Source organism: Marmota marmota, unplaced genomic scaffold, assembly GCF_001458135.2.
Source record: "Marmota marmota marmota unplaced genomic scaffold, marMar, whole genome shotgun sequence".
Taxonomy (NCBI): domain Eukaryota; kingdom Metazoa; phylum Chordata; class Mammalia; order Rodentia; family Sciuridae; genus Marmota; species Marmota marmota.
In genome coordinates, this window is record NW_026000174.1 from 45,184,832 (window position 1) to 45,197,567 (window position 12,736).

The following is a 12,736-nucleotide window of genomic DNA, read 5'->3' on the forward strand; positions in this document are numbered from 1 at the left end:
TACCGGTGCTCCTGGGTATCCTCTTTTCTACAGGTACTAAGTGCTCAGTACCTTCTGTGGGTTTGATTCTTATGGGAATTAGAGTTGTCTGTGCCTGGAGGTGCCTCACCCTGAAATTTGAAGAGAGCTTTCATGGATCTAAAAGCAGCCACTGGGAACCATGAACTTGACCTCTGGCCCCTTCCTTCCATGTACCAACAGCATGACCTCTGGAAAGTCACCAAACCCATGACCTCATGTCAACCATCTTGTCTGCATTACCCGTCTCAGGGATATTGTGGGAGAACTAATGAGATGCTATAGAGGAAACAGTTTCTCAAGTACTAGAAACACACAAGGTCTGTGGGGGATGCTACTGTGTCTAGGGACCAGGGCCCCAGCTCTAGGATTTCAACCTCTGCCATGTGATTCAATTCAACAAGTCGGGTTGAATGCCCTGCTACTGGCTAGAGTTTTGTCAGACCTTTTGGGGATATGACCATGAAGAGGACTCTGTCTGCACAGATTAGCCACACTGGCTAGAAAAAGCTGCCCCACTTGGGCTGTCACCTCACGTCTTTGGAATCTATGTTCCAGGATGGCAGAAACTTTTCCTTATCTCCTGCCCAGCAGAGTTCCAGGTCCGTGGTAGAAGTTTCACAAACATTCATTAAATGTCAGATATTGAATGACTCCAAGTACAAACATAGGCCCTGGGAAATTTAAACTTGAAGGCAGTTGGGGAAAGCTGAATGGAAATGGCACCAGAAAATGGGTGGTGCCCATCTTTGTCCTGTCCATGTGGTGGGACTACAGGAAGCAGGGAAGCACAGCTTGCTTGTGTGGGAGTGGCTTGGGGCCACTGTGCCTGGGATGTGCCCTGTGAGCAGTATTAGAGACCAAGGGATGTAGGACTGGAAACCGGAGGCCACCAGGTGATGGAGAGGGTGCATATGGTTCCCTTAGGCAGTTTGGACTGTCGGTCTCTAAACCATTTCCACCAAATTTCAGTCACTCTCATTTCCTTGTCACTATTTTTGCCATGTCTCTGCACTCATCAAATATTTACCTAATAATTTCCCTTAAGTTGACTTTTACTTTGCTGAATTTGTTTTCATATCAAAACCAAATAACTAAAATAACTGTTAAAATAAACATCATCATTTGCACTTAAGATCATCTTGCCTCTTACCTGAGGCAGGTGTCTTTCCCTCTGAGAAACATGGCTCCAGGGAATGGGGAACTAGCAGAAGTTGTGTGTGTGTTGTGTGTGTGTGTGTGTGTGTGTGTCATACCAGGGATTGAACCAGGTGTGCTTTACCACTGAGCTACATTTCCAGGCCATTTTTTTTTTTTTTTGAGACAAGGTCTTGCTAAGCTGTAGAGGTTGAACTTGAACTTGCAACTCTCCTGCCTTACCCTTCCAGATTGCTGGGATTACAGGTGTGTGCCACTGTGCCCAACTGACTAAGATTTTTTTTTTTTTCAATTAAGGAAATATTCTAGTTGCTTTTTTTTCTGTTGTTGTTATTTTTTTTTATTTTAGAAGAAATGTAACATACATAAAATATCACTTTAAGTCTATTGTTAGTAGACTTTATGTAGATTCTCATTGTTGTGTAACCTTTAAAAAGATTGCACAAATTCACATTATAGTTGAACATAATGATGGGATTTCTTGTTACATATGTGTACATGCACACGATGTAACAATATAATTTGGCCAATGTCACTCCCAAACACTTCTGTCCACCTCCCCTCCCCTGTATCCATATTCCCTCTCTCTGTGCACTTGATTCTTCTAGGTACTCTTAAATGAAATTATACCACATTTGTCCTTATTTCACTTAGGATACCTTCAAGGTTTAACATTTTGTGGCATATGTCACAATTTCTCTTTTTTAAAGGGAAGAATGATATATATAATATATAGTGTATTAAGGAGTTTTTAAATATATATTTTGGATATTAGCCCTTTATCAGTTGAATGGTTTGCAAATACCTTTTCCCAAACTATAATATATATCTCCCACATTTTGTTTATCAATTCACCTATCTATGGATACTTGAGTTGGTTCTGCCTTTTGGCTATTGTGAATAATCTGCTATGATTCTGGATGTACAAATATCTATTTGAGTTCCTTATTTCACAGATTTTGGGTATATACTCAGAAGTAGAATCTGTATCACGTGGCAATTCCACTTTTATGTTTTGAGGAATTGCTCTACTGTTTTCCATAGCCTCTCCATTTTACAATCTCAGCAGCAGTACACAGGTTTCCCATTTCTCCACATATTCCACTACATCCTCACCAACACTTGTTATTTTCTGGTTTTTTAATTATTATTTTATTTTTATATACACAAACAAACCCACCTGATGAGCATGGAGGGATATCTTATTATGTCTTAATTTAACTTTATTTTTAAATGAGAAATAATAGTTCTATATGCTTGTAGGGAAAGTATGGTGTTTTAATATTCTCACGCTATGTGGGATGATTAAGTCATTAATATATACATGACTTCACATACTTATATGTGATGGAAACATTTAAACTCTATCATTTCAGCAATTTTGAAATACACAATTCATTATTATTGGTTGTAGTTAATTACTACATGCAATCTCTCACTACCAATGTAATTCTCCTAACTGAAATTTTGTACACTTTGACTAACATTTTCCCCATTGCCCCAACTTTTTCAAAAATTCACAAGCCTGAGAAAATACAGAATGGGGTATGAGTGTATAAAATTTGGGTACAATTGTGTCTAACATGTTAAGACATTTTACCAAGGTGAGTTTTGGGGGGCATTTGAAAATTTCTCTCTGATCATCCAGATAAACCACACGGCAATTTCTCTGTCTCTCCTCTTTCCTTCTCCTTCTTACTTTATCCTCTTTCCCAGCACCTCTGCCCTCTGCCCAGTGTTTGCTGCCAACAACTCTAAGGCAGGGAGAGAGATCGTAGAGGAATGAGTGGGTCTCCTCCAAGTGGGCTGTGTGGTGACCCCTTGGGGTCTTGGTGCTTGGTATTAATGTCTCTACTTGGCAAGGTGCTGTGGCTTTCTAGGCTCGTCTTACCTGGTTGTTCAAAGAATGTTACCCCCAGCCAAGGCTCAAGTTCACAGAGCACTGGCCCGATCCCTAATAAGAAGCATATTTTCCCAGCTGTGCATTCAGTCCTCAAGTTAAGGTGACCTGCCAAGCTGGGAAAAAAAATGGATTAGCAAAAACCAGGTATTTGTCAAGCGCTCTGCTCCCCTACTCACAATTGTGAGATCCCAGATTGGACTCCCTGAGATTTTCTGCCCTGGTGGTCCTGGCAACTCCCGGAGAACCACGGACTGATGAATTTGAGGACTGTAAACCTGGAGTCGACTTGGAAGTGTTTTGGTGTTGACGGAGAAAGTCCACAGCAAGCGAGACATGGCTTTCTTTCACACTCACCTGGTCATGGTGACTTCTGCCCCTGGCCCTCCTTATTCCATTCTTCCCCAGAGCTCAAAGGCCTCCATCACAAGGAAGTGAGCAGAGGGTGGCTGGTCCCATGCACAGCAGGACTCTCCTCCCAAGAGAAGTTTTCAGATGTACTGATGATGCAGATTTGGGTTCAGTGTACGGAAGACTTCCTGTTTTCAGTTTTACTGTACACCCACCTACACAATATTTTTTGGTTCTCAGAATTTCAGAGCGATTAACCTCCAACCTTAAATCAGGACTCTCATAAAACTTTCCTGGGGCATTGTCATAAAAGAAACTGAGTCTCAAAATAGGACAATATAATAGACTGTCCTTGTCCAGAAAGAGAGATTGACTAATTTCAAACCCTGAACTGACATGTGGTTGCTCAGAATAGGAGTGGGGAGAAAAATCAGAGACATGCTGTCCTAGAAGTAGGGAGATTTCACTTAGATATTCCCCAAATACGAAATTGTTCAGAAATAATTCCAAAGGCTTTCTTTCATAACATTCCACCGATGTGCAGGTGCATATGTTTTGAATGGACTGAATAGATAACTTATTTATGCAAATGAGTTTTTGCATAGTTCCAGTGGATGTGCTTGTCACCTCTCTGATATCACTTTCAGGAGGTTTCTAGATGCTTTCTTTCTCTCCAAGGGCATGGGTGGGTCCAGAATGCCTAATTTCTATCTGGAAGGCATTCAGGGACAGCAGTCTGATCGGTAACTCTGAGACATTCTAAATTGCTTATGAAGAATGAGAATGGAGAAAGTGATAGTGACCCCCAGCCCCAATTAGGCTTCACCTCGGCTCTCAGCACCCATATTTCATGCTCTCCTCAATACTGCGGTTCTCTGCTCTGTTCCTGTATTTCTGGATCCAGATGTCTAAGGACTTCTCATGGGGTATTTAGCCTGCCCAGTGTCACTAAGCTTGTCGAGTGGCAAGAGTGACCTTTATTTCAAAAGAGCCACATGACTTCCCAGACGTGAACAAGTCACAGCTTTTCCAGTGGGTTTCCCCTCAATTTTTATTCTGAACATTTAGCTTTTAAAATATTTGGTATTGACGGGAAGGTGCTGAAGACTGGCCTCTGAATAGCTAGACCTATTCGTGTATCTCATACTCACTTCAACCTTTCAATTTCACTCTTCTCAGGGATACTCTCATTTCCAGTGGTCTTCTAGAACTGATCTTGACTTTTCATGTCTAGAGAAGATATTTAAAATCCAGATCTCAGCAGACTGCTAAGCTTCACTTCTCTGGAGAGGGCTGTGGTTAAGAGATCTTGTTTTGGAGTGACATGGATGGGTCTGAGCTCCAGCTACTTGCTTTACTGAGTGGCTTTGCCAAGTTACCTTATCAAGTTTATGAGGCTTGGCTTCCTCATCTGCAAAGTAAGAATGGTAACAGTACCTTTCTGATGGAGTTTTGTGAGGATTAAATGAGGTAATGAAATCAGATTCTAGTCTAGTCACTGGAACATGATTAAAACCTCATAAATGTGAATATTCATGATTCTTTTCCTCCCCCCACCCCACACCCCATGCTTCTCCGGCTTCATCTCCACTTTTCCTTAGGATCATGGAGAGTTAACTATCTGATCCTCCATTCGTAGCTTCCTCTCTTGCTAAGGGGAACTTTTGGAATTTAAATTCCATACCTATTGGAGGGAACAGCAAGCATTTTCCAAGAGTTCACCAAGTGCCAGGCACCTTCTTAAGCTTTATAATTTCTCATTATCTTCCCAAGCAGCTCATCAAGAACCTTAATATTCCCACAAATAGATGGGGAAATGGAGACCTGAAGTTGAACTAGGTATGTCCTAGTTTGCCAGACTCCAGAAACTATGTCTTTGTCACCACACCAGTCTGCTTCTGAGAAATCTCGGTCACTTGAGTTTTTAAGGCTGAGGGGATAGGTGCTCAGACCCTGGTCTTCTGACACCACTGGTTCTACTAGGTATTTATTCACCTGGTAGGAAATTCTGTACATTTTTTACTTGGGTCTGAGATTTTGATCCATCTTGGTCACTGAGTGAAAGAGACAGGTACTGAGAATTTTACCCAAGGTAGACTCCACTAAAATGTCCTCTTGGACAACAGGAACAAAATTTTCCTGTTTGTCATCCATGGAACAATGAAGGTGTCCACAAAATAAAAGTGGACGGTGATAAATACAAAGCAGATGATCTCCTCTGCTGTCACCCACCCTTGGAGGTACTTGCTGATTTGGTAGATGTGAAGAGATATTCAGGAGACTGGATTTGTAAAGGGGACTCTGGTGGTCCATTGGCTTCAAGCAAGCACATAGTAGGGAGGGCTATGTAGCAGAGACAGAATGGATTCCTGTGAGCCCAGCAAAGGGGAGCCAAGCTGCCAGGGCATTAGCTGCCCTATATTAATGTATCTACAGCAGCAATTCTTTAATCTGTTTCATCTTTTGGGGTTCCATAATAGTGGAAAAGGAATTCTTATGGCAAAATTTAATACACACACCCACACACACACCCACACACACACCTGTAAATTGTACAACATTATGACCACAGTAAATAGCAATGCATTGTGATCTGAAAATTGCTAAGTGAGTAGTACCATTACCCCAAAAAATGGTGTCTGAGGTAATGCATTCATTAATTGGTTTGTTTTAGCCATTTTGCAATGTATATAGATATCAAAACAATATGTATTCCATATTATGGTATGATGTGTACCCTAAGTGTGTTTGTCAACAAAAAAGACTAATAACAAAGGGAGAAAACCCAACTGCTAAAATTATAAGAAAGTCTTACCTAACCTACACAAAAATAAAACTCTGGCCACCAGAAGATGGTCTGGAAGTGGCCAACTTTCACCACTCTCTTAGACTGAGAATTGAGGTTTCTTGGCGATGGAAATACAATGGAGAAACTCCAAGTAGTTTGATCAAGAATCAAGGTGCTTATCCCAGAAGTAAAGTTGCCTTAAGTCAGAGAACCATGGAAAGCTATTTATGAGGCAAGATAAGGGCAGGAAGATTAATAAGATACAGGTGAGGCAGAAGGAACGGCACAGACACAAGTCACCTTCTGCAAGAATGGAGTCGTCCTAAGAATAATTAAAAGATAAAGGGGGAGTTCAGGAATTTCATCTTCAGTGCTTAGGTAAGATTGGCAACACATTTAGATGCCTGAGGGTGTGTGTGTGTGTGTGTGTGTGTGATGTGCACAATCTGTCATTCTTTCCATCAACAGGGTTGTCCCCCATCTCAGCAGTTAGAGTGTACATGCCATTGGCAGAGGGTTTTACTCAGCATGTGGGACTCAGATATGACAACAAGCCTTGCTCAGAGTGTTCCACACAAATCTACTGGGACAGCTGTCAGCATGAGACCTTCCAAAGAGAGGGGAGGCGCTGCCTTCAGAGCCTAGGGAGCTTCTCCACAGAGGACAGGAATATCCCCTGGAAACTAATCTCATCCTAAATCAAAAGATTTTGCAAATATGGCCTTTAGAGGGGCTTAAGGTCTGAGGCAAGATGATATTTATTAACCTCAGTTCCTTATTTTACTATCTCCAGGTAATAAATGATATTCTACTCTATTTGACTCTTACCCCTGTAAGTTTCACAGGACCAGAGAGAGTTTCCTGTTCCTGTCAGGACTTTGTTAAGATTTCTGTGTGGGTCTCACATTTTGGAGATAGCTCTGAGTCTTTGGAAGGGGATGACAGACAGAAACACACACACACACACACACACACACACGTTTTCAAAAACAAATATAGGGCCTCTAGTTAAAAGATGCTGGGTAAAGTAAGTGAGCATCCTCTTTCTTGCAAAGCAAGCTTGTACCTCTGTTGACCTTGTAACCACAGCCTGCGTTGGCGTGAAGACTCAAGGCTCCTTAGGGCTTGCTTGATACATGTGGCTTAGAGAGATTCTTTGTATTGGCCTCGGTTTAGCAATGAAAGTCCCTGGGGTTCCTTAGTTCTGTAATGAAGATCTAATACCCAGCCTGACTGAACTCAGGGTCTCCAGGCCACTGCAACACTTTGGTTTGTTTTGCTTTATCCTCTTTTCTCCGGGGAATCAGCATCAGGAATTGACTCTAAAGCTCTGTGCCTTGGCACCGACCTGAGACAGCAACCAGGGCTTCACCTACAGAGAAGACCAGGAAGATTTCAATGCTAAGTACTTGGGTCTCCAGACCTTTGCCTCTAGAGTTGGTTTTAGTTCCTAGTATTATCTGGATCTTGATTTGATCTCATTATTCTACTATCCCATGTCTTTATAAGAGAATTTTGGTAGCATAAAACAAATGATGGAACTCTCCAGTGATGATGAATAAGACTCTTGCCTGATTTCTCCCTGAGAACTTACAATGTGTCTGTATGAAGTATCTACTGTGTTTGATGTTTTCATGGTCTCAGTTTTGAACTTCGTATTCACGAGGGACTTACTTGATACATGTGAGACTTTTGCAGTAAGAATCCTCATCATCAATTCCAGTTTACAGTATTCTCAGCTAAAACCCAGGACTTCTATCCCATCATGTCTGTCTGTCTGTCTGTCTATCTATCTGTCTAATTTGATGGCAGTGCTTCTTCTTCAAGTTGATCTTAGGGTAAAAGAATTCATACTCCAAAAGAGTTTCTTTAAATATATAAAATGCCTAAAAATCTGAAAAATCTAAAAATTCCAGGAAGGGGGAGGTACTGTTTTTCTTCTTGGAGGTTCAACCAAGTCCCAAGTAAATAAAAGAATCAATGCGTACTAAGTACCCACTAAGTACCAGACACATTGTTAGGTACTTCATATACACAAAAATTCACAAATACAGTGGCTTATGTGTATTTGATGATATCTCTCTGCCCCCTTCCCCATGATCTCCACCATCCAAATGAGTTTTCTCAGGAGTGCCTTAACGGAGTAGTCTTCCCATCTGGAATGATCAGAATGAGAGTGGATAAAGGAATGGGACATAACCGGACATCTTCAGCTGGGAATTAAAGGGCCTATAATTAAAGGTGGTTGGGATTGGGCCAGAGAGTCGCATCCTGTAGGAGTTCCATTTGAAGTTCACGACCTCAGGACCACACACCACCTACCCACTACTCACCGCTGCTGGGCTGGCTCCCTTCAATCTCAGGTGAAAGTGTAAAGAAGGCCAAGTTTGCCTTCCTAGAGTCCTGCTGGCATTAATGCCCCCCCCCATCTCCCCGCTATCACTTGCCCTGTAGAGGGCGGAGCTCCTTCAAGCTGCTCCTGATTCATCTCTCAAGCAAAATTCCAGCAGGCTGTTCCCTCAGGGCTCTGCTCTCAGATCTGGAGCTGATAAACTAATTAGAGCTAATGTGATAATGGGCAATAATGACATTTACTGTTTTTATCAGGTGCAGGGCATACATCTGCCGGTTAACAGGGCCCTTGGCAAGGGCACTAGATGAACAGGAGGGAAGGATGGGAGGGTTTGGTGTGGGTTAAGAGGCAGAGGGGCTTTACTGGGCTGCCCAAAAGCACACCACCCAAACCTTCAAGACCTGCTTTAAGATCTGAGTTCCAACCCCTCCCAAGCCCCTGACCCCCGACCCCCCCCCCCACCCTGCTACTTATAAAACCCTCTGCATTCATGATGCACAAATAAATAAAACAAGCCCTCCTGCCTTAATAATACAATCACCGCTTGCTTTTTGTTCTCTTTCCAGTCAGCCTTTGGTCATAGGCAGAACTTTCATTTTTACATAAGGAACTATTTGGTTTTGATTATAAAATCATTTTCTCATTGTCAAAACTCAATTCCCCTCTCTTCTCCCTCATAGGGGAGTCCCGGCAGCTCAAGAAAGCTGCTTGGATCCTTGGCTCATGCCCAGCCAGGCAGTGTCCAGGAAGACCCAAGAGAGAAAGTTAATGGTTAGGAGATGGTATTTTTCCTTGCCAGGGGATTTTCTCACCTGTACCAGGAGGAACATCCGTGAGCCAGGGAAGGAGCAGGCAACCCCTGATATGCCCTGGGCCCCAGGGCAGGGTTGCATGGGTAGTTGAAATCCACGGTCCTCTCCAACATTTTACCTCTTCTTGCCCAGACTGCATTGATTAATTTCCAATTTCAGTATCTTGGCCTTTACTTCTGGAGTACCTATGGGGAGTGTTAATAACAGTAGTCAGGGTCATGTGAGGTGTCCAGAGGAAGTGAGGAGCCAGATAATCCAGCAAATCAGCCCTTGCATTGTTGAGAGTTGACTGCTGGATCTGAACATTTCACAGGGGTTCCTCCTCCTCAGGAGCCTGCCTTTCCAGACGTCTTCTAAGGCTCTTACCTGGCTTTTCAAAGTCCATTGGAATTGCCAAGAGTCACTGTCAACGAGGCAGTTTGTGATGCTTGAAGGGAGACCTGGCTGGGAGCTCCTTTAGAACCTGGTACCTGTACAGCCAAGGTAAAGATCTTGATTCCAAAGCAGGGTAGACCAACTACAGATTAGAAAATGAGACAGATGCTAAAGGGGGCCCCCCGTGCCCCTTTCCCATCATCCCTGCCAGATTCTGACTTCTGCTCCCTTTGCCCTTATATGGTCTCCCTCCCTGAGGGTGTCTTTGGGGAGCACAGTACTTTTCACCTGAAACTACTTCTGAGCTGAAAAGAACAGTCACCACCAAATCAATTCCTCATTCATTAACAGGTTGTCTCTGTACTTGAGACACAGGCATAACCTGGTTAGACCTGTTTTGTTTGAACACTAACCTGTGAGTTGGCCAAATGCAAATGAGCCAATGTTTGTAATCCTTTATTTTATTTTTTTAAAGGGCTGGGTAGCCAATCACAAGAGGGGGAAGTGACTTAGGGAATTCCCGGTTGGTGGCTTATTGCTTAACATCCTACAAAATGATTTTAAATTATTGTCATATGCATTTATCTTCACTCTGATGAGGGCTCCGGCGTGATAACACCTGTGGTGGCCCATCCCCGTAGGAGCTGGAGAGATAGCTGCCTGCTGCCTCCCCTCCATTAGCCAGAGCTATTGGATTTCCCACCCAGAATCTTTAGGTAAATGAGGTAAGTCTTAATTTTTAAGCCTTCTTTTGAATCTGGAATTCAAACACCTGCGTGGAAAGAGAAGCCTGCCCGGATTCAGACAGAAGAAAATAAAGCAGGCGCTGCCGGCAGCTGGCAGGGGGTGAAGCTTGCTTTCCAGGGCATACCTCACTGGGTCTTGGTAGGATTTTATTTTCAGAGGAAGCTGGGCGACTTTGGATGTTATCTGTGAATTTCCTGCATTGTCTGGACTTCCAATCACCATGAATTTAAAAGCCCCCTGGCTTCCCTCTATCAGTGTGGCAAAGCCATGTCCCTGGGTCAGATTGTTCTGAAACCAACAGGCACAAAAAGATAGGTGGCTCTGATACAGCTCAGCAGAGAGCTGGTCGGTGAGGTAGCTATTGGGGTTCAGAGCACATGGTCTCCCTTTCTAGAGATGTCTTCTGCTGGTAATTTTTCTGACTCATGAACTATAAGGGAAGGTCGATTCCTCTGTAGTATCTCCCACTGTTGGACATGGCAAGGAAATTCACATCCACACTGGAAATATTGGTCAGGCAGCCAAGGTAGGCAGGGTCCTGAGGAGAGCTGAGCATTTAAAAATGACTCCATCCAGAAAAAAAATTTTAAAAAAAGGAAAATCAATTTAGGCAGAAGGCTTTACCATATCTCAAGGGGACAAACTAACCCTTTGTTCACTCCATAATGGGATCCTAAGACCAGACAGGCAGATGTGACTCAGCAGTGACAAACCCCTTGGGAACAGGGACTCTTTTGATTTTGTTTGGACAAGAAGGGTTGGCTTCAGCATGGACAGAACTGGGAACAGTAGGGAATTCATCTTGTGGGTCCATAACAGTACCCGGGTGGCAAAGTCACAGTTTTCAACAACCTTCTTTGTCAATTCTGCTTACTCCAAGTACTACTGTGTTTCTGAGGCCAAGTGCAAGGTCCCCTGAGCCCAGGTTCACAGGTGTCTCCGCTGATGTCTGCACTGACCTCGGTGGCAGGGGGAAGACAGCAAGGGTTCAGATCTGAGAGCTTTCTGGTGGAAGGTCTAGGGCAGACTTTGATTTGTAGGTGTGGGTGTGAAGATGTGTCAGATAGTGACTTTCAGTGTGCAAAAGGGAAGTTGGGGCTCACGGATGGCTGTGTGCTACCTCCACTGAGGTCAAGGGGAGAGTCAACTTCTAACAGGAGAGATGAAGGCATGTTATTGGGAAGAATTTCATGGTTAAGAGATGCTATCAGAACAGGAGATTTAGACGATGACTATAATAACTGCATTTGGAGCTTGAAGAAGGTCCTTCTTGACCTCTTTTTGTGACCTGAAATTCTGGGGCTGTGGTATAACTTTTCAATGCCACCTTCTTATAATATGGAGTGGGGTAGGACCCTGTAGTTTCCCCGTCAAAGGCTAATGGTATTTCAAAACCGTGGTGGAACACAAAAATGAGAGTCATTTTGAAATATAACCACACTTAAAAAATAATAAATATCCTAGACACGATCCTTCTTAATTCCAAAATATTTTACAGAGTCATTTTAAGAAAGCAACCTCGAGGGAAAGAAATGGCTGTGCTTGGAGTTCTGTTAGGTTACCTTGAGATGGTGCTTGGTTAGGACGCTCATAAGGGAGATTGTGGGCAATCGGTGTGTTTGGGCAATCGGTGTGTTTGATCCGGGTCTCATTTATTTGAAAGCTCTCAATTTTATTTATTACTTTGTAGTAAACATTTACTATTGGTTAAATTCACATAAACTTTTTTTTTTTTTTAGCTTTATTTATTTATTTCATTTCTTAACACATTACTGTATTGTTATTTCCAAATGGAAGTACTCTGGGCTTTCCCCCATCTCTGACAAGCCCTTCACTCACATGATTCCATGTTTGCGGGCATCGGAAAGTGCCCCCATTCATCAGCCAACTTTCCCTTGATCCTCTTTCAATATCTTTTTGACTCCTTAAGGGTCTGAGACTAAATGGAAATTGAAAGGTTAAACGGTGTTCACCACTGTACTCGCTAATGCCAGTTGGAAACTGGAAGGAGCTCATATTGAGGTCTCAGGTCAGAATGTGAGTGCTTTGGGTCAAAGTTCATTTCCAAGGAAGTGGAATTTAGCTTTCTGGAATCTAACAAAGTTTTATTTCCTTCTTATCTCCTCCACCTCTCCCTGAATTTGGGAACTTGCACTTGAGCACTGGATTGTGTTCATTAGACTCTGGCTTTTCCCAAAGCCCAGGGTAAGAACCCTGTTTCATGTTGCAGTAGC

General features: G+C 42.9%; 1 protein-coding gene and 1 long non-coding RNA gene across 3 annotated transcripts in view; one reads left to right on the forward strand and one right to left on the reverse strand.

The window, feature by feature from the left end:
• Positions 1 to 1,559: 1,559 nt before the first annotated feature.
• On the reverse strand, positions 1,560 to 10,181 carry LOC125612093. Its single transcript, XR_007342398.1, has 3 exons — positions 9,747 to 10,181; positions 9,381 to 9,565; positions 1,560 to 7,587 (listed from the first exon to the last, which is right to left on the reverse strand). It is a non-coding gene; the product is annotated as an uncharacterized LOC125612093 (long non-coding RNA).
• Positions 10,182 to 10,307: 126 nt separating this feature from the next.
• Positions 10,308 to 12,736, forward strand: part of Ehf (ETS homologous factor) — a 42,268-nt gene continuing 39,839 nt past the window's right edge. The window contains exon 1 of one of the 2 annotated variants that reach the window (XM_048788577.1): positions 10,308 to 10,480. The gene's annotated coding sequence lies outside the window, so the exon portion shown is untranslated. The remainder of the gene's footprint in view (positions 10,481 to 12,736) is intronic. The other variant, XM_015477765.2, reaches the window with a different exon arrangement.